Source organism: Crocodylus siamensis, chromosome 1 (genome assembly GCF_052110815.1).
Source record: "Crocodylus siamensis isolate JL-2025a chromosome 1, ASM5211081v1, whole genome shotgun sequence".
In the NCBI taxonomy this organism is placed as follows: Eukaryota; Metazoa; Chordata; order Crocodylia; family Crocodylidae; genus Crocodylus; species Crocodylus siamensis.
In genome coordinates, this window is record NC_143395.1 from 260,252,295 (window position 1) to 260,277,052 (window position 24,758).

The following is a 24,758-nucleotide window of genomic DNA, read 5'->3' on the forward strand; positions in this document are numbered from 1 at the left end:
GTTTTTCCAGCAAGACCTCCTGTAATTGTTTACACCAGTATAACATGTTCTGGGAAGGAAAACCATGGCCTGAAGTTCATAAGCAACTGGTACAGTGTAATGGGAACTATCCCCTTTTTTTTCAAGAAGTCAAAAGCTACTTCATAAATTCTGTATGAGATTCTAATGTACACAGGTACTGAATTAGGATTTTTAGTGTTGTTCAAATGTCAGCATTGCATCATTTTTATTAGACCAACTGAGTAGTTGAAAAAAAGTTCTTAGCAAGCTTTTGGGTGCACTCGCCTTTCTTCAGGCATAGGAAGTCTCGGCTGTTTGGAGTCTCAGACCAGCAGAGACTCCCTATGCCTGAAGAAGGGTGATTGTGCTGAAAGCTTGCTAGGAACTTTTTTCCAACTACTCAGTTGGTCTAATAAAAGATATCACATCTCCCCAAAGAGCTTGCCTGCTTATGTCCCTAGACCAATGCAGCTACAACCAAAAAACCAGCAGCATTGCATAATGTATTATAACAGAGGTTTCAAACTCCCTGGGCCAGGTCCAGACCACAGGGCTCCTTGCAGACTAGATCTAGACCCACCTCCAGTAGTGGGCAAGTGGTCTGTCTTTAACTGCCATTGGTTTCTGAGTGGTGGGGGGAGAGGGCTACCCACTGCTCACTCCTCTTCGTGTTTTTGCCCCGCACTCTGAAGCCCTGTCCCCCCCAGAAGCCCCATGGGCTGGATTATTGACACCACAGTAGTATGTTATCAGTTAGCTTTGCATTTCTGTTGTGATGAAGTAATTGTTCCCAAATCTTTAGGGAATTTTACAAGCTTACTTGAGAGATCTTGTTTTTACTGACCAATGCCTGACTGCATCACACTCAATTATCAGATAATGTGTTTGTTGGGAGGATCATTCTACTGAGAGAGAAAGAGAGAGATTTTTTCCGTTCTGATTAACCCTAGTTGACAGATGATTTTTTTTTTGATATACCTCAGCATGGTTTAATTGAGTCTTCAGTGGCTGCCCATGGCATTCTTCTTCAATGATCCAAGTAAAATTACTTGATACTAACTAATCTTCTCTGCTCATATTAGATTTATCCAAAATAGAAAACCAATCTGACGCCAGGAAACACTAATTTTTATTATTTTAAATTTTTAATGTAAATATGACCAGCTTTGTGAAATACTTCTAGTGGGGAAAAGTGAAATTGAAAGGGACCCGAAGCATTTTTAAATGAGATTGTGTTGTCTACAGATCAGCTGCAGTGCATTTTATTTGTTTGAACCATTTGCCTGTTATGAATTTGATATTAAAATTTCCAACTTCTCTGTCAACTAGTAGATAAGTAAAAAAAAAAAAAAAAAAAAGAGAGAGAAATAATGTAAAAGATAAGAGATGCTGCTGTGGAAATTTAAAGGAAACTTCAGACTGTGATGGAAAAGGTCCTCAGACTTTGAAATAGTTATTTTCTTTGGAAGATATAAAATAGAACACTGTTATTGAGTCCCACATTATTAAATATAAATGTGACTTTATGCACTTTAATACTGCTTAAAGTTATTGGGTACTTTTACACATGCTCTGGGGGGTGCGCTTTTACTAGAGCAACTCCAAGAGCTGCTGCAATTAAAGCACTGGTCCCTGCACTTCAAAATGGTGGTGGGGATGTTTGAACTAAAGCTTGTTTGATGAGCTTTAGTTTAAGCACCCCTGCTGTCATTTTGAAGCATGGGGACGCTGATACACAAGACGTGGAAGGCTGTTGGGCTGCTGTATTTGCCACGCTCCAGCAGACTCTATTAAATTGAATCTGTGCTCACACACTGTAATTACAGCGTTGGAGCAGCCTCTGCGCTTGTGTTCAGGCACCCATCCATGATTGGCCCTATAACAATCATGTAGATATGGTAGCCTTTGGGAGAAGACTTGGTGAGCTTAGTCACATTCAGATATAAAAACTGCAGCTTTGCATTTTTAGTACCTAAATGACTACTCTTTACATTTTAGTACAAACCATAACAGTAGTTTTGAATGTGGGGTATGCCAGATTAGAGCCTAGCTTTTGGAAGCGTTAGTTAGCTTTTAAAATAAAAATAGAAACCTTATTATGTGGAGATGGTGAGAAATGTGCACAGAAACCTTTTGACTACTTAATGTTTTAAAGCTCCCTGGGAACCACCTCTTAGTCTTTCATGTGCTGAGTTCTATTAGCCTTTCATGCAGTGGCTCAGGTTTAACCCTTTTGCTGTCCTGGAAGTTCATGTGATGATTTGTCAGAAAGATTTGTTGGATTGTGCACAAAATCTCAGAAGTTACAAATACCATTTTCTTTTTTCTTTTCTTTTTTTAAAGAGGAAACTGTCTTTTCTCCTCCTTGTTACTGTATAGTATAACAAGTCCAGCCTTCCTTATAATGAGTGACTGACAGAGTGGAATGGAGATTAAGCACTGGTTGACATTTTTAAAAGGACACATTGTTTTAACTGCCTGTTTTTGTCTAGAGGCTGTCAAAATTTAAGAGACATTCCAAAACTTCAGTTGTTTCTTATTAATTTATTTGTTAAATGCATAAAATAAGTACAGTAAAAAAATCTTCTCTAATCTAATGGTAGTCCAATATATATTCATTGTTTGGTGTCTGACCCACATTTTAAGTGACTTGTTCCCCATAACAATAATGTTGTTTTGGATTTAGTTGCTTGTGTATTTAAAGGTCAGTCTTGAATGGATATATGATAATGGTAATATATAACGCTGGATTATTGTGAGACCCTTGCAAATATCTGTGCACTTATGTATGTGAGAAGTTAGATTTTTTTCTTTTTAAGTGCTACTTGTGCTTATAGTTAAAGTGTTTGTAAGATCAGGTCCTTAATATGTAAAAACTAATTTCCAAGTAACTGAACAGAGCAGAGGCTCTGTGCCATGAAAATAAATGTTGTAGCGCAGGCTGACAACTCAGACAGCCAAAAGAAAGGACAGAATGGCACAGAGGAAACGGTCTTGTTTCAGACAGCATGTGCCTAAGTACTGACAAAAAGAGGAGAAATAGGCATGAACGAAAAAAAAAAAAGATGTGACTCTGCTGCTAGCATATGTCTAGGATGTAGGGAGGAAGTGATGGATGAATTTGTGGTGGGTTTTAGGTTGCCCACCATTGCCTAGTAACATTCTTTTTAAGCGTGCCTTAGGAAAAGGGATTGTATAATACTTTGGTAATAAATGTGAAACTGCTTTAAAAAAATACCTCAAATTCTATTTAAAAAGTAGTTCCAGGTTTTAAAAAAAATATTCAACACCCACATAATTAGGGAGTTGCTGTAAATGATCTGTGTCTCTCTGTTCTCAACAGTGTAAGTTTCAGTAAAGCAGAGCACTTACACAGGTGCATAAATCATATCAGACTTGAAGATTCACACTTATTCTGGTCATGCTGACTTTTAATTTTTGTGGTGTACTACTTCAGGGAAAACAAATCCTTTCCCTAACTACTTAAAAATTATATCTGCCATTTAGGGAAAAAATAGGGGTGGAAGTTAACCTTGAGTCATCTTTCTTTTGATGGGATTTCCGAAAGGATTTCCAAAAGTCGTAAGTTTTATAATTGGACCTGCATTGTTAAGGTCCAAATAATTTGATCCATATAATGATGCATTAAGTGGCAGGTTCAGTTGTAAAGTATATGGAGTAAGTGTGTAGTACTTGCTGAAACCAGCAAGTAAATGCTCAGAGAAACCCATAAGGGCTGGACAGGCTTACCACTGTGGCCTCAGCAAAACACCTGATAGACTGAGGGTGGTGGGTAAGACATTTGTATGACATTTGAATACAGTTTGCATGTAGCATAAAACTTATTCTTTGCTACATAATTCTCTCCTCTCATGAGACAAATCTCAACAATTTTCTTTTCTCCTGCCTCTCATGCATTGCTTTTGAAGAAGAGAGCACCCTTTGTGCCTTCTACCCTGTTGTATGTTTCATAGTTTCATAGTTTGTAGGGTTGGAAGGGACCTGAGCAGATCATCTAGTCCGACCCCCTGCCATGGCAGGAAAGAGTACTGGGGTCAAATGGCCCCAGCTAGATGTTCATCTAACCTCCTCTTAAACACCCCCAGGGTAGGAGCCAGCACCACTTCTCTTGGAAGCTGGTTCCAGACCCTAGCCGCCCTGACCGTGAAGTAGTGCCTCCTGATATCTAACCTAAACCTACCCTCTGCCAGCTTGTGACCATTATTCCTGGTCACTCCTGGCGGTGCTCGGGGAAACAGTGACTTCCCCAATGCCTGCTGGTCCCCCCTGACTAGTTTATAACAGGCCACAAGATCCTCCTTCTCTTTTGGAGGCTGAACAGGTTCAGGTCCTGCAGCCTGTCCTCATAGGGCCTGCCCTGTTGTCCCCTGATCATACGAGTGGCCCTCCTCTGGACCCTCTCGATGCCGTCGACATCCCTCTTGAAGTGCGGCGCCCAGAACTGGACGCAGTACTCCAGTTGCGGCCTGACCAATGCTGCATAGAGGGGAAGGATCACCTCCTTGGACCTGCTTGAGATGCATCTGTGGATGCATGCCAAGGTGTGGTTGGCCTTCCTGACTGCCTCTCCATACTGCCGGCCCATGTTCATCTTGGAGTCAATGATCACTCCCAGATCCCTTTCTGTCTCCGTGCTGACAAGAGGGGAGTTCCCCAACCTGTAGGTATGATGCCGGTTGTTTCTCCCGAGGTGCATCACCTTGCACTTGTCTGTGTTGAAACCCATCCTATTCTTGTCCGCCCACCCTTGTAACCTGTCTAGGTCAGATTGTAGCCTGTTGCATCCTTCCAATGTACCCACGTCCCCCCACATCTTAGTGTCATCAGCAAATTTGAACAGGGTGCTTTTTACCCCCTCGTCCAAATCGCTGATGAAGATGTTGAACAGTGCAGGCCCGAGGACCGAGCCCTGCGGAACCCCACTGCCCACGTCCTTCCAGGTTGAGAAGGACCCATCTACTACCACCCTCTGGGTGCAGCCCTCCAGCCAGCTGGCGACCCATTTGACTGTGTGGGTGTCTGCACCACAGCCCCCCAGTTTCTTAATGAGAACAGGGTGAGAGACAGTGTCAAAAGCCTTCCGGAAGTCCAGGAGGACTATGTCCATTGCTACCCCTGCATCTAATGATCTGGTGATCTGATCATAAAAGGCCACCAGGTTGCTCTGACAGGACCTGCCACTGATGAACCCATGTTGGTTGCCCCTAAGCATGCAGTCTCCTGCTGGCCCCTTCTGGATGTGTGCCAGCATAATTTTTTCAAACAGCTTGCCTAGGATCGAGGTGAGACTAACCGGCCTACAGTTTCCCGGGTCCTCCTTCCTGCCTTTTTTGAAGATGGGGACCACGTTGGCCCTCTTCCAGTCCTCCGGTACCTCACCAGAGCACCACAAGTGCTCGTAAAGTTGTGCCAGGGGACTTGTAATGACTTTGGCCAGTTCCTTTAGAAGTCTAGGGTCATCCGGGCCGGCTGACTTGAATACATCCAACCCCTCCAGAAGCTCCCTAACTAAATCCTCGCTAACCCGTGGCCCAGGTGTGCCTCCCCCGGGGCCCGAGGGGGGCCCAGCAGGGAGGTGGCTGTTTTGGTCCCTACTTAGGAAGATGGAGGCAAAGAAATCGTTAAACATGTTAGCTTTGCTGTCTGGTGTGACGACCACGTTACCCATGTCATCCTGCAAGGGCCCCACATTACCTGGGACCTTCTTTTTACCCCCTATGTATTTAAAAAAAGACTTCTTATTGTCCTTAATCTGGGAAGCCAGTCCCAGTTCCATCTCTGCCTTGGCCTTCCTAACTGCCCCCCTACATCCCCGAGCAACTACAGAATAGTCCTCCCTGGTGATGACCCCTTCTTTCCACTGGGTATAAGCCTCCTTTTTAGCAAGGAGACCTTCCCGGATTCTTTTGGTGAGCCACAGAGGCTTGTGTGTCTCCTGCCCCCTTTGATCCTCATTGGGATTACCTTCCTTTGTGCTTGGAGGATCGTCTCCTTAAGGAGAGACCACTCTCCTTGGACACCTGGCTCCCCACCCCCCCGGGACCTCAGCGCTTCTCCAACTATCCTCCTTAGCTCGTTGAAGTCTGCCCTCCTAAAATCCAGGGCCGCTGTCTTACTGCATGCCTTTGCCACCTTGCGCTGGATGGTGAATTCCAGCAGGCGATGATCTCTGTCACCCAGGTGGTCGAGCACTCGCAGCCCCCTCACCAGGTCATCACCCGTGGCCAGCACTAGGTCCAACAAGGCATCCCCCCTGGTGGGGCTGTGCACCTCCTGGGTTAGATGGAGGTCCTGCACTCTGGCCAAGAACCTACGTGAGCATTCAGACCTGGCTGACTGCTCTTCCCAGCAGATGTCCGGGAAGTTCAGGTCCCCCATGACTACTACATCCCTAGCCTTCACTACCTCTGTGAGCTGACCCAAGAATTCCTGGTCAAGCTCTTCTTCCTGGTTGGGAGGTCTGTAGTAGACTCCCACCATTAAGTCCCTTTCACCTCGACTGCCTTGTACTCTAACCCAAAGCACTTCAGAGTGCCCCTCCCCTGGCTCCTTGCTTATTTAGGAGGATGTGTATTCCTCCTTAATATAGAGCGCCACGCCCCCACGCCTCTTTCCTATCCTGTCCCTCCTGTACAGCCTATAGCCCTTGACATTGACCACCCAATCGTGCGTTTCATCCCACCACGTTTCCGTAATCCCCACTATGTCCGGGCTGGTGTCAGTCAGCAAGAGGGTGAGTTCCTCCTGCTTATTGCCCATACTATGAGCTTTTGTGTAGAGGCATTTGAGGCCTCCTGTGGGTGTGTGTGCTGACCCCCTAGTCCCAGCGTTATCCTGGCCCCTCTCTCTTACCTGTTTGATTGCTTCGCTTGTTGGTCTGGGCTGGGCTGTAGTTGTGGGTGCTGTTTGGTCTGGCAGTCTGATATATTCTCCGCCCTCATCTTCCCCTTCCCCCGACGAGCCTAGTTTAAAGCCTGCTGGAGGAGGTCCGCCAATCTAGAAGAGAACACACGCTTACCTTTAGGGGAAAGGTGGAGCCCGTCCCACCCCAGCATGTCTCTCGTCGTGATGTGCCGGTCGTGGTTGAGGAAGCCAAAGCTCTCCTTGAAGCACCATTCCTGTAGCTGCCAGTTGGTCTCCGCGACGTTCGTTTCATGTCGTCTGCCTTGTTCACTCACTGGGAGGATAGAAAAGAAAACCACCTGTGTGCCCATCTCCTTCAGCACGCGCCCCAGAGCATGGTAGTCCTCCATCAGGCGGTCAGGGCTCCTCCTGGCCGCATCGTTAGTACCCACATGGACTAGGACCATAGGGTAATAATTGGTGGGCTGGATTACGGTCTGGAGCATGTGGTGTGGAAAGATCTGCTAGGTCTCACAGAAGAAGCAATGCTGGCTGAAGTTCTCTTACTCCCCTCAGAATGGGCAGTAGACTTACGCAGGATGGCAGGGCTAGGTAAGGATCAGTCAGAGGCTGCTGCTGAGTGTGGTGGGCATGAAGGTGTGTATTGCATGCCAGTGGCATGGGGTGGATTTGAGATCGCAAGCAGAAGTGAATGTGAGAACAGATGCAAAGATGTGAATAACTAAATAGGTGGTACAAATGGAGTGACAGGATGGTGGTGGGTATTGGGAGAAACATTGGACTGAAGTCATGGTGATGAGAGAGGTAGAAGTGGAAGACAGTGGATTGGTAAGTGTAAGAATTAGGACATTTTGTCTATTTGTACTGGAGAAGAATAGTGTGTGTGAAGGGGGGGAAAGACTTGCAAAAGTAAAGGAAAGAGTGAGTGACGAAGAAGGGAGGGGTCATCTTAAATTCAGGATTGTCTTAGATTTGATTAAATATGGTAGTTTTTTATGTGTGCATTTGTATCTATATCCTTTCCACAGACATACTTGTACCCAATCCTTCTTAAACTTCCCCTTAATCCTCAATTACACTGATGCCTCTGAAGAGCATATGGTTTTTACTTTATAAGTATACTAAGGGCCTTGTTGCATATTAATTTTAGGCAGCTTCTGGAGCTCTTAACACCTGGATTGTCTGCATTAACACCTTTAAGTGGCTTAAAGCATGGGTTACGCAACTCAAAGTTACTCCGCTTAAGGGCAAGATTATCTATCGATCCGCATAACCTATGAGCATAGCACAGCCACTCCTCACAGATGTGCTGCTCAAATGGAAGGTGTGACTGCAAGCTAGCATTAAGCCAATCAACATTTGTGGTGCTGACAGTGTAATGTGTAAAAGAAGCAGGTGAGTGGGAGTGTGGGGCCCACGCCGGTGCCTCAGGGTTGGGGCAGCAGGAACGTGGCGCCCTGCCAGTGGGGCACAGGATCCTCCTGGCTCCATCATGCATGGCTTGCATGCAGTTCCCAGGTTCTCCACTCAAGCTGCACACCTCTGGGGAGCCCCACGTGATGAAGCTGGTGGTCTGTCCCCTTCACTGCTATACACAGGTCCTGGAAAATGGTGGGGATCTCTGTGCCATGGAGCCAGGTTGGCTCTGCTGCTCTCCCTGCCACCCCAGCTGAGCCCCATGACCTGCACCACTTCATTGCATGGGGCTTAGGCATTTGAGCCCCATGCGATAGAACTTGTGGCCCAGCCATGTGCACTCCTGGGACTCGCTGGGACCATGTGCTGCTGCGGGCTGTGAATGCCCTGAGGGCCTGCTGTTGCTGCTGGTGGCAGGGGCTGTGCACAAAAGTTGGTAGAGATGTTTGTATGGTGGGGTTTCGCATACACACCCTATCATACACACATATCTCACACCCCCACCCAGCCTCCCCCTCCACTCACCCCTCCCTCCACTCATCCCACAGCCCTCCACAAACCCCATACCCACACACACACCCTCACATCCCCATGAATACACCCCTCCACAACCCCCCCACCCAACTACACCTCCCTACACCCCACATGCACACACATGCATACCTTCCCTCACACCCCACATATACGCCCACCCCCATACCTTAACACCCCACCACAAAACCCACGCGTACATGCCCACACCCCCACACCTTCCCCCACACCCCACATACACACGCACACACATACCCAAAGCTCCCCACAAACCCCATACCCTTCTATACCTGCCCCTCCACAATATACAAGAATAAGACTTCATTTTGAGCTATTATTCGATTGCCTCTATATACACTACAGAAACATGCACAAATTAGGACAAAAATATTTTTTGATATAAAATTAAAATATGTTGTTGAAGATGTTTGATTTTTAGTGTATAATTTGGCTTTTTTTCAGTTCCAAGATGACAAACTCCTTTCCCAAAAGTAGTACTTTTAGGGGCAAGGGGAAGGACTTCTGGTGGCAAAGGTCAGTGGCCTCGGGGCAGGACTTCTGGTCCCAAGATGGCAGCCAGGGGGCGGGATACCCATCAAGGGGCAGGGCTACCCTTGTGGCCTTCGACAGCTTACCAAAACTCATAAGCGGCCTTCCAACTGAAATAATTGCCCGCCTCTGGGGCAGATCCATGAAGAATATTTCACATCCTGTTTCTCAGTGGTGACGTGTAACTGTGTGGCCATACATAATTACTGCTGTCTTCTAGGTATGATTGGAAGTGGTTCAAGTTAAGTTCAGCATATCACTAACATTTAGTAGAGGCAGGAACAGATGGAGGTGTTTTTCAGGTATAGCAATAACAGAGTGCATAGATATATGGTCAGCTGACCATATGCCCGGCTGTCTCTCTCACTGTCTTTGCCATTGTAACTGATAGCATTGGTTCATATGAGAAGCAGTTGCAGCTGTAAACCCACAATCTTTGGTCTCTTTGGGCCAGTCAGATTGAATGTAATGTTGCTTTTTGTTAAACCTCTTTTGGGAAAGGGGGGAATACACGTGTAGACTTAGCTGCTTTTGCAACCCACAAAGCCTAAGAGGCTGCTGGGTATGGATATAGTTACAGTATTGAGCATAGTGACAAAACCATCTGGGTTTACTGTGGCTTCTTGTGGCTGTGACAGCTAAACACTAGCCCTTTTTGCTGGCATCCTATTGGTCAGAAGGCAGGACATTCAACAGATGTTACATGGGTTTTCAGATGTGCTCATCTGCTTGGTTTCTGAAAGTTTGTGTGCTAAAGGAAAATAAGGTGCTTATTATCCCTGCTGGATCCGTAGATGCCTTCCCCCATTCCTTGTGTCCCCTAAATAAGCTGTTTTTAAATGTGGGGCTCTGCAAGATGTGTTTTTATTTTGCCATATTCCATGAAAGCAGCCTTTGAGTTTCTATATTCTTGCAGCCCTTTGCGGGTTCCTGAGACAATGAGTCTCTCTTTCAGACTTCTATGTTCAGGAAATGTTATTTTTATACCTGTACTTTTCTTTCACCTAAAAATATGGGGAAAGCAAGAATCTTTTGCTGTTGCCTGTAACACATTGATTTGGTTGCATAAAAGATGTGCTCTTATCTATGTGTGTGGATTCTTCAGTTTGCTTGCTTGCTTGCTTGTGTTAGTTCCCCATTGGAATATTAAACAGTTTTATGGTATTCATTTTAGCTTCTTGTGGCATCTTGCTCAAATCTAGTGAAGAGAGGAAGCATAGCTTTGTCCATAGATGTCTTTGACTATTGGGTATGAATGCTAGCTCCACTCTGGGATCCCTCTTCCCTCCTTTTGCTGGATGCAGTACTATGGCTGTACTGGATACCTAGGCACTTTGGTGTCATGGGGAGCAGCAGTGCACAGAGCAGCATCAGTGGCTGCACTGCCAGGGGCAACAGTGGTGGCTGGGATGGCGGCACAGTAACCATTTTTGTGTCCTCCCCTCCCATCCCCTGCAACACGGTGCCCTGGGCTAGTGTCTTGGTTGCTTTTCTTTAGCTATGCTACTGACTCTATTGCAGCCCAGAAATCTGTTTTTAAAAAAGTAAAAACCATCTGGGTTTGTTTCCTTGCTTCTCTCTCTCTCTCTTTTTACTGTATTTACTTGAATCTAAGACAAGGGGTTTTTTCCCCCATTTAGCTGGGGAGAAGGGGATGAAAGCCCCTTGTCATGGATTTGAGTGGAGCTTACTAGGAAGAGACGAATTTTGGCCTGCTTATGTCTTCATCTATTTCCTGTTCCTGATATTCTTGTGCAAAGTTGATTATGTCTTGATGCTTTTTCAACTCCTCCAATCCTTCCTCCCTACCCCTCCCAGTAAAAGAAATACAATTTGAGACTAACAAATTCTAACTTGCATCTTGGTTTTTTGCTTTCTCTACTTTGTCAATCCTTATTCATCCTAATTGAATATTTATATCCATCTTTTCCATACTCTCTGTTCTATCTCTTACCATCCCTTTATATCATGCTTGTTCCTTTTTCATTTTTAGTTTTTCATATATATGGCTGATGAAGGACCATTGTGATCATCTAGTCCAGGGGTGGCTAAACCTCTGGCAGGGATGCCACAAGTGGCATGGGCAGCTTGTCTGTGTGGCACATGGCAAATCAGGGAGGGGACAAGCACCACAGTGGTAGAAGTAGAGCAGCAGATGGGGCACAGAGCACAGGGAAGAAAGAAGAGCAGCATATTGGGCAAGTGAAGAGGATGGTACTTGGGGAGAATGCAAGGCTAATTTGTGGTATGCTTACCAAAAAGGTTGGCCCTCACTGCTTTATTTTGATGACCTGCATTATATATGAGCCACAGGACTTATCTGTGAGCATTCAATTAGTTTTGAAAAAGTGTTGGTGATGAAGAATCCACCATCGTCCTTAGTAAGCTGTTCCAGTTGTCAGTGACCCTTACTGTTAAAATTTTACATTATGCGTAACCTAAATTGCTCCGGCTTTAATTTCTAGAGGGTCGCACCCAGAGAGTCGTGGTGGATGGGTCGGTTTCGACCTGGAGGGGTGTGGGCAGTGGGGTCCCGCAGGGCTCGGTCCTTGGACCGATACTCTTTAATGTCTTCATCAGCGACTTGGATGAGGGAGTGAAATGTACTCTGTCCAAGTTTGCAGATGACACTAAGCTATGGGGCGAAGTGGACACGCCGGAGGGCAGGGAGCAGCTGCAAGCAGACCTGGACAGGTTAGACAAGTGGGCAGAAAACAACAGAATGCAGTTCAACAAGGAGAAATGCAAAGTGCTGCATCTAGGGAGGAAAAATTTCCAGCACACCTACAGCCTAGGAAATGACCTGCTGGGTGGCACGGAAGTGGAAAGGGATCTTGGAGTCCTAGTGGACTCCAAGATGAACATGAGTCGGCAGTGTGACGAAACCATCAGAAAAGCCAATGGCACTTTATCGTGCATCAGCAGATGCATGACAAATAGGTCCAAGGAGGTGATACTTCCCCTCTATCGGGCGCTGGTCAGACCGCAGCTGGAGTACTGAGTGCAATTCTGGGCGCCGCACTTCACAAAGGATGCGGATAATCTGGAGAGGATCCAGAGAAGGGCCACTCGTATGGTTAAGGGCCTGCAGGCCAAGCCCTACGAGGAGAGACTAGAGAAACTGGACCTTTTCAGCCTCCGCAAGAGAAGGTTGAGAGGCGACCTGGTGGCTGCCTATAAGTTCATCAGGGGGGCACAGAAGGGAATTGGTGAGTATTTATTCACCAAGGCCCCCCCGGGGGTTACAAGAAATAATGGCCACAAGCTAGAAGAGAGCAGATTTAGATTGGATATTAGGAGGAACTTCTTCACAGTTCGAGTGGCCAAGGTCTGGAACGGGCTCCCAAGGGAGGTGGTGCTCTCCCCTACCCTGGGGGTCTTCAAGCGAAGGCTAGATGTGTATCTAGCTGGGGTAATGTAGGCCCAGCACTCTTTCCTGCTTATGCAGGGGGTCGGACTCGATGATCTATTGAGGTCCCTTCTGACCCTAGCATCTATGAATCTATGAATTGACTTGGGGACATCAGAACTGGATGCAGCATTGCAGTAGGGGTTGTTGCGCTGGTGTCTAATACAGAGGTAATATAACATTCCTACACTGTCTGTTTATTCTCCTGTTATATATAGATGGAATGTATTGTATCTTTTGGCCAAAGCAAACCCTGGATTCACTCTTTCTCTTATTAATTCTCTCTGTTCCTTGACTGTTTATTTTTCTTTCTCTCTCTGAGTTCTGTACCTTTTCCATCTCTTCTTCTCATAGGCAGTGGAAGGGGGGGTAACAGGGCTCATCCCCCCAAATGCAGGGCAGCAGATATGGCCAGAGGGCAACCCGGCTGCAGGCTGTTGCTGGGGGGGGGAGGGGTATGCACACTCAGATACCCTGCACAGCCATGACTGCAGCCAGCTCCGCGGGCAGGTAAGTTTCTTTAATCTGCTTTCTTTATGATGGCCTGGGCTTGGGGGTGGGAGGTGCAGATCAAGACCCCTACAGTGCAGGAGGGAGTGGTGTAGGGGCAGGGGTGAATCCATTCACTCCTGCTCCTGCTCCTCTCCTTGCTGCAGTGTGGGGATTGCCCCACAACCTGGCCAAGCCGGGGCCCCATTCGCAGTGAATGGTACCCCAGCTGGGCCAGGTCGTGGGACAGTTGAAGCTTGGCGGTTCCTCCAGAGGCACAGCTCCAGGGAGCCAAGGGAGGGGATACGTGGCCCCCTAGGCATGGGGCAAGGGCGGGCTGCAGCTGTGAGATGAGCTCTGCTCTCTGCCTGTGCGATTTGCTGCTGCTGCTGCTTTGAAAACAGTGTGGCGCAGTGCAGCACAGCGCAGCACAATGTGCGTTGCACTGCTGGGCAGGCCAAGCAGTAGGACACATGGTATTACACTGCATCCCCTGCCCACGCCCCTGGATGAGCTGCCGGGCTCTGATTGCCCTACGACCTGGCCCAGCCTGAGTGCAGCCCACTCCCCTGCCAGGAACAGCCCAATGCCTTGTGCAGGACCAGGGGCACACATACCCCCCATGCCTCCCGGGATGCACACAGTGGCAGGAACTGCCTCTTGCTCGTGCCCCCTGGATGAGCCACAGCTTTGTCCCGTGCCCTGCCCTGGCTGTACAGGGCCTGCCCCAGCAGCAGCAGAACAACAACAGTTTGCGGTGAGCTGGGTGCGAGGGCCCCGGGAGCTCCATCCTGCCTGGCCTGGCAGTGCAGCTGAGGCTGGCCCTGCTCTGGCCCCTTGGGCAGTGTGGGGCCCAGTGTGGAGAGACAGTTGGGACTGGTGCAGTGGATTCATTGGCGCAGGGTGTGTGGGTGCTGGTGCCGGGTAACAACCGCAGGCATGGGGGAAGGGGCGGCCGCACAGGCGCAGCGGGCCTTGGCCCCGATCCCAATTCTGGGCCTGGTTTGGCTCCGCTCCCTCCCGATCCCAGCCCGCTCCTTTCCCCCACCCCTTCCCTCGCAGACTTTCCTGCCGGGGGTGGGAGGGGGTATATGCGCACATGTGTATGCATGCTCAGCCCCCCGCCTTCCCAATTTATTTTCTCCCTCCACCTATGCTGCTGCTGCTTTTACTCTTCTGACTCATCACAATTTCTCCTGACCTTTACTCCTGCAGTGCTGCACTGTGGGTATATGCTAAGTGGCCTTACTGTAGTCAGCTGATGCCTGCATTTAATCACCTACATTGAGTACTGGTAACTTATGACTTCCACCATCAAGTATAGATACGTGACTTATTTATTGTATTAGTGAATGGAAACGTGTGCATTGTGCTTCTCCTTCATCTTTCCAGTACTCGTTCTTCCAAATAGAAAACATACTACAGCCCAGCATGGTCCATACAAGCACATTGTTTTCCAAGTGCTTCAGAGTGCCGAATTCTTACCAGTTTCAGTCCTCTGGTGTACTCTGGAACAGCAGCAGATAGTGGGAAATGATTGTGACTGCAAGGAGACCAGCAGCAAGGCTGTATTAAAACTTAGGCTGACACACAAGCATAATAGCTGTATTGTGCTGCTCAGAGAAGTCCTGCTTTGTTTTGAATCTTGCTGATGACAAGGCTACTAGGAGCTGTGTTAGAGCTGTTTATATTGTCTGCTTTGCAAGGGTAACATCCTAAGATATTTGGAGAGGAGGGAGTGCGATTTTTTTTTCCTCTGGTTAGACAGTCTTACTGAGGTATGTGTTGGAAAAACTGTTGTTTGGTTCTGAAAGGTCGCTCACATATTTCAGTAACAACATCATAAAGAAACAGAAACGGGTGTCCAGAGATATAATAAAAGATGTGTTGGTGTATCTTGTTATATACCTGTCTTTACAGAAGTATAGTGAATGAGTCTCCAGTCCCCAGTGGGAGAAGATGTTTTAGCACACAATAAATGAAATGCTCGTTGAGAGTCAGTAGTATCACCTTGCGTGCAAACTGCAAGCGTTTCTTCCCTATAATTTTAAGAAAGAGGAGAATTAAAGAAATCTTAGTATTTCAGTAACTAATTTTTTTAATGCATTATATTTTAAAAGCCATTGTTACCTGTAGTCTTCACTACTGCTGGTTGACTTTCTCTGAGCCAGTAGAAATGAGGTCAGATAAGTTAAAAGGGGAAAAAAAAGGGAGGGAAAGAATCTGCCATTCCAAGAAGGAACTGAAGAATTGCCAGCACTCTTTTCTTGAGGTCTGTGATTGGTATCTGAGGTCTATTCTGAAAATTTTTCATTTCTGTATCACAAGTCATTGTTTCTACTGAGGCATGATCTATAGCTTTGGTGTATGTATAGTACATGGTGAGTGTGTATTTTAGGGGGAGCTGTCTGTCTTCAGAAGTATTTTGTATTTGTCGTTTGTGGAAAGTTTTTGTTTTTTTCCCTTTGAGTTTAAAGAGAACTTTTTTTCATTATATGTATTTGTTCCCTCCGCTAAAGCTACTTGGAGATACAGAACCCTTACATCTTTCTTCAAAGAGCTTTGAAGTCATCTGTTATTGTATGTGGCTAACCTAACTGATCTACGAAAGAAAGGGCTACCTGGCTCGGGTGGGGTCTGAGCAAATTTTTCTGACTGATAAAATCAGCTGAAAAGTGGTGCAAGTGCCTTTCAGACAAAGGCAGAATGCTTTGCAGGCTTAAGTTGTGCAATGTTTGGAAAATGCTAGTTTGTGCAGTTTGGGTGTTGGTCTTCCATTTGAGGGCCTTCACCTCATTTCAGTAAGGGATGACTTATACAGGAGTATTTGTTTTTGCAGAATGTGTATCCACCAATACATTTCTAGTAGAATAATGAAACTGAAATAATTGCACCCACACAGCTGGCTTTAACCTACTTTCCTTTTTGAGTCTGTGCATCTCTACAATGAGGTGTGTTCCCTTCCCACTCTTACCCCCTCCTCTCCCCCCCCCCCAACAAAGGGGGAAAAAGTGTGAGACAACCTGGCCAAATATTTCTGGATCATTGTTCTCCTTTTGGGGGAGTAATGTGTTGTGGGATTTTTGTCACAGTGCTTGGGGTGGGGAATATCTGCCAGAAGACACAGGTATTTTGGGACTTGGGGTCACAATCCTATGACTCATCTGTCTTTTGCAAGCCATCTCAGTTTTCAGACTGTTGTAAGCCAGTCTGGAGAGAACATTGCTGTGTACCACAGTGTTGATAAAGGCAAAGATTTCTGCAGGGGATATCTTCTATTAGACCAACTGTATAGCTGGGAGGGACACAGACAAGCTTTTGGGTACCCTTCCTTGGGTTTGAATCCTGAGAGAAAGGGTACAAAGGTACCCAAAAGCTTGTCTACGTCCCTCCCAGCTATACAGTTGGTCCAATAAAAGGTATCACCTGCAGAAATCTTTGCCTCTTGTATTTTTCCTAGACCATTATGGCTATAACATCACCCCCCACGCTATTTATCCTGATAGTTAGGGACCTACTTAAATCATGGCGGACATCTGTGGCACAGCAGTGCTTTCAGTTTTACTCTTTTCATCATGTATCTCCATCCCTGCCACTGAGTGGCTAAAAGGCAATTAAGGCTGCAGTTTTTGCCTCTCAACCACTCAGCAGCAAGGGTGGGGGTACATGGAGAAAAGAGAGATATTAAATGCACCGCTGTGCTGTGAACTTCTGCCACGATTTAGGTAGGTCATTAATCCACAGAGGCAGCTGTATATTTTTTGCAGTCATGCAGATCAAGACAGCTTTGGCTGTAGGGGGGCTCAGCTAATGTACTTCTGAATTGATGTGGGAGGAAGAAAAAGGAGGGGAAAATTGAGTGGCTACCTAGGATGACCAACAGTGATGACTCACTTTCGCATTGACAAATTACACTTTCCTAGAGAGCTGTACAGAGCTCACAAAGAGCTACAGTAGTAGCTCACTGGCCTGAAAGATGCCAGTGAGCTTGAGTGCAAAGAAGTGTGTGTCCATTGCCTTTTGGGCACTCAGCTCACCCCGACTTTCTCTTTTTTCCTCCCACATTCAGCAGCTAATCGCTTCAGTGTATAAAGAGGGTGCTGGTGACCTGGGCCATAAAATTTGGCTTTGTACAGGGGGCTGTTGATGGATTTCCACAGAGGTGGTTTCTGAATCACGTTGGGAGCCCTTGACAAGGGCATAGACCCTAAATGTGATTTTTTGCCCCAGTCTTAGAGTTCGTAAACATAAAAGGGTATTCCTCCATGGTTCTGTAAGGCCTGGCTTGTTACTATGGAAGTTTCACTCATATTAATGCAGAGTGACCCAGAAAGGTTCAGGTTGCTGGGTCTTTAGAAACTCCCACAGGTCTGTCTTTGTGAAATGAAAAGGTAAACGTGCTGCTAAGACCACTTTGAATGCTAATGGAGTTGTGATTCCTGCTGTCATTCTGGAAGAACCAGCTTTCCCTGGCTTACAAAGCCTTCTGCTGGAGAGCTAAGTGGGAGGCTTTGCCTAACTGCTTTCAGTAGCTGCAGATTAATAATGGAGTGTGTGCATGTGTGTGTAAAATGAAGGGGCAGGTAAGTAAGAGGGTGCCTTATGGCAAGGCTGGATACTTCATTAGTACACATCTCTTGTGAGAACTGACTGCTTGGTTTCTCACATCTCTTGAGAACAAAGGAGAAAGCCCTGCAAACGGGTGAGAAGCAATACTTCAGGGGCTTTTGGAACATTACATATAGTTGGAAAAACTGCTTCTGCAAACTGCAGTGAGTTGTCAGGGTCACAGGAGCTGGTATGTTTCTGCTATTGAGTTGAAGAGCTGAAATAGCGAACATTTTATTGTGTCTTTTACTGTGTATAAATATATAGAAATCTAAGTATAATTTATAATTATATACTTTGTGTAATGATTTTATAGAAGTGTCTTTTCTTGGATGACATGACACTATGAAACTTTGAACCCATGTCAATAAAAACATCAAGCCATGCACATAAAAAGCCTTTATTTATTGAATATAGCAGTACAAGCTTGAAATTAGAGGACTGTAAATCATGATACAGAGCAAACTTTAGGGGACGTAGATTTAGATGTAGCACACCTGCTTGAAAGTGCTGAGTTTACATTTTTGTGTGTTGTTCTAATAAGTATTCCTTGATTTACAGGTTTCCTGGCTTCTGTGGTGTAGTATAGTGTGTTTCCCTGTCATCTCTTGTAGCTATGGCAGGAAAGATCTCAGCATCCACTGGAGTATGGAAGAGGCTGAAAGTGCCTGTGGCTGGTCCCTAGGGAAGTGGAGCAGTGAGAGCAGAGAATATGTAGGCTAGGAGCTGGACTCTCCAGCTGAGGTAGTGATCAGCTACAGTCAAGATGGCCCTTATAGTCTCATTTCATTGCCATTTCTTGTTTTTTCCTTTTATGTTTGGACTACATAACTGCCCTGCTTCCCAAAGCAGACCCCTATCAGGGTCTCCTCAGCCCAGGGCTCCCTATAGGGCTTCTCACTCATGGCAGACCCCTCTCTTCCATCATAATGGATCAGGGCCTTCTTCTATTATCCTCTAGCTTAGGGGTGTCAGACTTGTCTAGCTCACCATAGCTGAACTGCACCACATGTAACGCCACATGCTGTGCCCCCTCCAGCCAGTTCATGTGTGGTGCAGATTCCAATGTGCTGGAGCAGGTGCTGTGCATTAGGCCTGTGCGAAGCAGCAGATACTTGATTTGGACTTGGACTCGGCCCATTTGAGGGACAGTGATTCAATCTGGTGATTCGAAACACTGTCCTGATTCGATTAGGCCGATTTGGATTGAGAGATTTGGCTGCTGAATTGGCTACCAAAGCTTCGGACAGCCCTAACAGATAGGGATATGTTCCCAGGTGGTGAGGGAGGGAGGCTGAGACTATGGGAGGGGCAGGAGGAGGGGTGCTTTTCCTAGGGGTGCACTGCTCCGCCTGTCCCCCATGCGTGGGCTTCACCTGGGGTGGGTGGGGGCTGTCCCCATTCACCCCAGCTTTTGAGCTGCACCATGCTGTGGTGCAGGCAGCTGGTGTCGGTTGCTCCCGGGGCCTCTGCAGCAGGGGCTGGGGGGAAGTGGCAGCAAGCGGAGCCCCGGGTGGCATGGGACACAGCGTAGCTTGTCTGCGCTGACCCTTGCCCTTGCTGCAGAGGCCCAGGGAGAAACTGGTGCCAGCTGCAATAAGAACTGTCAGTGGGTATGGGGTAGGGGGGCAAGAGCACCTCTTGTTGCTTCACGCCCACTAGGAGGACTGTGGGCTTTGGTGTTGTAGGGCTGTCCCAGGGGACATGTGCCCCCAGGTCTGCGCACAAGATGACGGCAGGCTGACGCTGCAGGCTGGGGCTGTCTGTGGCACCAGACTGACCCTTCCCAGTGCTCATCACACCCACCCCAAGTGCTGGGAAGAGCCCAGTGCTACCACTGGCCCCAGCCTACAGCAGCAGCCTGCTGTGATCCCGTGTCCAGATCTGGGGGCACTGGGCTGTTCCTGGTGCTCAGTGCGCCCGCCTGCCCTCAGCGCTGGGAAGAATCAGCCTGGTGCTGCCTCTGGCCCCAGCCTGCAGTGGTAGCCTGCTATCATCCCATGCATGGATCCAGGGGCACACATCCCCAGGAAGAGCCCGACATAGGTCCCCAGCCTGCAGCCCTCCAGGGGGTGCGGAGCAGCAAGAGGTGTGCCCCACCCCCTGGCACTGACTGACAGTTCCCATTGCAGCTGGTGTCGGCTGCTCCCGGGTCTGTTGCAGCAGGGGCTGGGGGGAGTGGCAGCAAGTGGAGCCCTGGGCAGTGCAGGACATGGAGCAGCTTGTCACCACTGACCTTAGACCCCACTGCAGCGGCCCCTGGAGTGACCAGCACCAGCTGCAACAAGAACTGTTAGTGGGTGTGGGGTGCACCTCGTGCTGCTCCAAGACCCCCAGGAGGGCTGCGGGCTGTGGAGCTGTGTTGGGCTCTTCCCAGGGGTGTGTGCCCCCGGATCTGCATGTGGGATGACAGCAGCTGCCCACTGAAGGCTGGGGTCAGCGGAGGCACCTGACTGAGTCTTCCTGGTGCTTGGGGCAGGCATACCAAGCACCAGGAACAGCCCACTGCTGCCACCAGCCCCAGACTGCAGTGGCAGCCTCCTGTCATCCCATGTCCAGATCCAGGGGCACACATTCCCCAGGAAGAGCCTAACACAGCTCCCCCAGCCCTCAGCCCCCCCCAGTGGAGCAGGAAGGGGCACACCCCACACCCACTAACAGTTCTTGTTGCAGGTGGTGCTGGTCACTCCTAGGGCCACTGGAATGGGGGCTAGGATCAGTGCAGACAAGTTGCGCCGTGTCCTGCACTGCCTGGGGCTCCGCTTGCTGCCGCTTCCCCCCAGCCTCTGCTGCAGAGGCCCCAGGAGCAGCTGACACCAGCTGCCTGCACCATGGCACAGTGCAGCCCAGGAGCTGGGGTGAGTGGGGACAGGTGGAGCCCAGACATGGGGGTACAGATGGAGCACGGTGCAGCCCCAGGAATGGCATTCCTCCTCCTGCCCCTTCTCTAGTCCCAGCCTCATTCCCCACCTCTCTCACCGCCTTGGGAACCTATCCCTATCTATTACATTATAAAATGGGTTCGCTTTATGCAAGTGAAACCTGTATAGCCTATCGAATTGGCCCCGAATCTCTCCAGATCAGTTCGGAGGTTTCTGAGTCTATTCGGACCTCTTAATGGTCTCCTGATTCAATTCTGATTCGGAAATTCGGCTGCCGAATCAGGCTGAATCTCTTCTGGATGGAATCGGCTGCCGAACCTTTGCACAGCCCTACTATGTATGGCATGTGTTCTGGAGTGGGCACTGCACATGGCACAGTCTGGCTGGGGTGGGCACCACATATATTCCACATGTGTAGCGTGGCACCCACTCTGGCCAGGCTGGATCTGTGCTTCTCATCCCTGGCTAGACTGCACTGCATGCAGCACTTGTTCTAACCACTCCAGGATCTGTGCTGCCTGCACCCACCTGTGTGGCACAGTCCTGGAGTGGTAGGGGTAGGTGCTGTATATTGTATGCGTCCTGGAGCCTGCCCATGGGGCTGGTCCAGTGCACCCTGTCTCCCATGTGGGTCTGCTCAGACCCAAGGGCAGCACCAGGGGCTGGGTGATGGGGCTCTGTGTGCTGTATGTTTGATACCCCTGCTGTAGCTGGTAGTCGTCCAAGCCATTCACCTGATGATCAAGGATCCTGGTTTTCTCTAATTAAAAATATTCACAATTTTCTGATTAAAAAACCAAACAAACTAAAATCCACTGAAATAATATATATATAGTGGCATTTTTTTTAATCATGGAAAAATGTGGAATTTGGGCTTGTGTGTTTTTTTAAATCAGAAAACTTTGAATATTTTCAGTCAGAAAAAATCAGGATCGATGATCATCAGGCAATGCCGGGTGAATGGCTTTGACTATATATCTATATAGATATATATCTGTAGATGGAGATATCTATCTATCCACACACACACACACACACACACACACACACACACACACACACACACACACACACACAGAGCTGTGTTTTGTTTTAATAATGGAACAATATGGATGGGGCAAGTTTAAATCAGAACTTCGGATTTTTTTCTCAGAATACATCGGAATCTCTGCTGATGATTCCTCCTGCCTGCCTTTTGCCAAAACAAGGCTGGCTGTTCCTTGGTCCCTGTGCTCCTCCATGGAGTCCTGTCATAGACTTTCACTCTAGTCCTTTTTCTTATTTTTCCTAGGGGAGGCAGCTGTTTGATCCCCAAACATTGACTCTCTTGTTTTCCTTTTTTGACCCAGATATTTGCCAAGCATTGTGAGGTTGATTCACACTCCTGTCTGGGGAAGGCCATAGCACATCCGGTACAGGAGCTGGGGGAGCTGAAAAACGGAATGAGCCGTTATTGTGCTAATTCCAGTCTCCATGGCAACAAGGATAAAATGTTGCTTCTTCCTCAGTTTTGGAATATCATTCCCATGGTTTTTTTCCTAGAGTGAGGTGAGCTTGGATACGATAAGCTGTTTTCCACCTTCCTCCCCTTCACATAGGAATCTTCAACCACTCCTGAGTGAGTAATACTGAGTGGGGGAACAGCAGGTTAGTTGTTGTTTTGTGTATTTCTGTAGGATGTCCTTACATTGGAAGAGTCTACTGTGGGGCATGTAGCCTGGAGATGGAGAAAGGCCTTGTTCAGAGGTCCTGGGCAGACCAGTAAGACACCTAGCATTGTTATTCACTGGAACAATCCCCTCCCACAGTTGCTTTGTGACTGCAAGGATACAAGAAGGCTACTCTGCCTGGTATTGTTCATGCCAACATAAAGCATAATTTTTGTTTAGATTCTCTCATGCAATGCCTAGAGCTCAGCACAGTCTGCTTCAAATTAAATGGATGTTCTCAGCAATTTGTTCCGAACCCAGGAAGTTCAGATGCTCAAAGCTCAATTTTTAAAAGTAGCCCAGTGCATTATCATCTTCCTGCATTTTTCAGTGTCACACCTTGAGGGAAATATGCCACCATACAGTGTTATGCCATCTGAGAGCTTAGGGCATTGTTCAGACCATGGACCCATGAACTGTTTATGTTGCAATTTCTTTTTCTCTATCTACTGTTTTGATAAGCAGGCCTGTCGTAACAAATGTGTGTGTCTTCTAATCGCCCTGGTTCTGCCAACTTGAACAGGCAGGTGTGGGAGGGAGTGGGGAATTGCATTAGACTGGAATGGGAGGGAAAGGGCCATGTGTCCAGTGGCTGTCAGATGCAAGAACTTCTACCTGTTGGGCATGCCATTTTGGGCATAGGACAGAGTGTGTGAGAGCAGCTAAAGTGTAGCAGGCTTGGAAAGACTGCTAAGTTCCTATGTGCAAAAGATAGCACTTGCTATTGGGGTCCTAGAACTATGCTTTTTCTAACATCATCCTGTTGTGTTGTAATATACTGGCTGGGGAAGCGGTCTTTTCCAATATTGTAAAGCTGAGTGTCTGCTTGGGATTTGGGAGCAGTCTCATGACTGCTGCATGCAGAAGAAGCCCTGGCTTTCCTGGGAATCTTCCTTCTCCTCTGAGAAGTCTTTATTGGTATTTTTGGTACTGTCTATAAAGAACAGAGATCTGTGATGGCCTCCTTGTTGGCAGCAAAAAAACCAAACCAGATCAAATAAACAGCCAGTCATCAGGGCAAGTGCTGGCAGCCTTGCCAGTGGCCTTGTTTCTGTACCTGATTTCTTTTTTGCTATCCTGCTGGAGCACCTTTCCTTCATTGGAGCATCAGGGCATGTCCTTGGCATTTCCACCTATACAGAGAGGTGGTTAGCTGTGTTAGTTTGAAATCTGGCAGAAGACAGGGCTGGGTGGCACCTGTGCGTACCTATAGATGTGCTTGGTCAAGTTCTAAATGGGATGCTCCAGTGTGCATTAAGCCCTCATGCATTTCAAAATGGCTACGGGGGGCACTTTATCTAAAGCTCATTCAACAAGGTTTAAATCAAGTGACCCCTTGGCCATTTTGAAATGCTTAGGAGCTGAACACACTTGACAGTAAACCATTTTAATTAGAGCAGATGTCCAGGAACCACTCTAATTAAAATGCCTTCCCCCACCCTTAAGCATGTGTATCGGCAGCCTAACTGGTTCCCTACCTTCTGCCTATCTGTATGGTAAATTTGTTATCCCTGGCAGCAGTGCCCTTAAGCATGGTGTATGGATTTGGGTGGGCTGTCTCTTAAGGTAATACAGAGTAGTCATGCAGGTGGACTAATCAGCACTCTTACTCAGCAATAATAATTAGCCCACCCAGGCACTGCTTGGAGGCAATCATGCAGCTTTCTGTTTAGGAAAAGCAGCCCACAATGTACTTAAGGCACTTGCCATCCTGGCTGGTAAATTTACTATGTGGGCATAGCTGTACATACCCCTGCCTGGCACTTGCTTCAATATGCACTTGGGTATCTGCTACTAAGGTAGTTTTGAGCCCCTAAGTAAATCCAGGATTTCTTGGAGGATACACCAAGATACACAAGGCTTGCTACAATGGTGAGAGTGTGAGATTCTGCAAACACCCTTGTCTTTGTTTTGGCATTTAAACAAGAAAGTTACATCTGCCCAACTTGACCTCAGAGTAGAAGAGGGCACACAGTCAAGCAGACAGATCAATCCAGGTGTGAAACAACTGTAATGGGAAGGGAGGTATTGCCAGAGATAGAAAAATTGATTCAAAACATATATGACTTTTTCTGGAGTGAGTCATCCTGGATTAACTGATTTCAAAGAGAATTATCCAGTTCATAATAAATGCCTAGATAATGCAGACAAAAACAAAAAGTCATATGAGTTTAAGGTACTTTAATTCAGAAAACAAAGTTAATGAAAAACATCCCATTGAAACCCTTGTCTTACTAATCAGTAAAAAAAGACATTGGATAAACAGGCTTATAAGTAAAA

General features: G+C 47.4%; 1 protein-coding gene across 3 annotated transcripts in view; it reads left to right on the top strand.

Moving 5' to 3' along the window:
- AGPAT3 (1-acylglycerol-3-phosphate O-acyltransferase 3) overlaps window positions 1–24,758 on the top strand; it is a 143,383-nt gene that overhangs the window by 14,735 nt on the left and 103,890 nt on the right. The gene's annotated exons all lie outside the window — the stretch shown is intronic.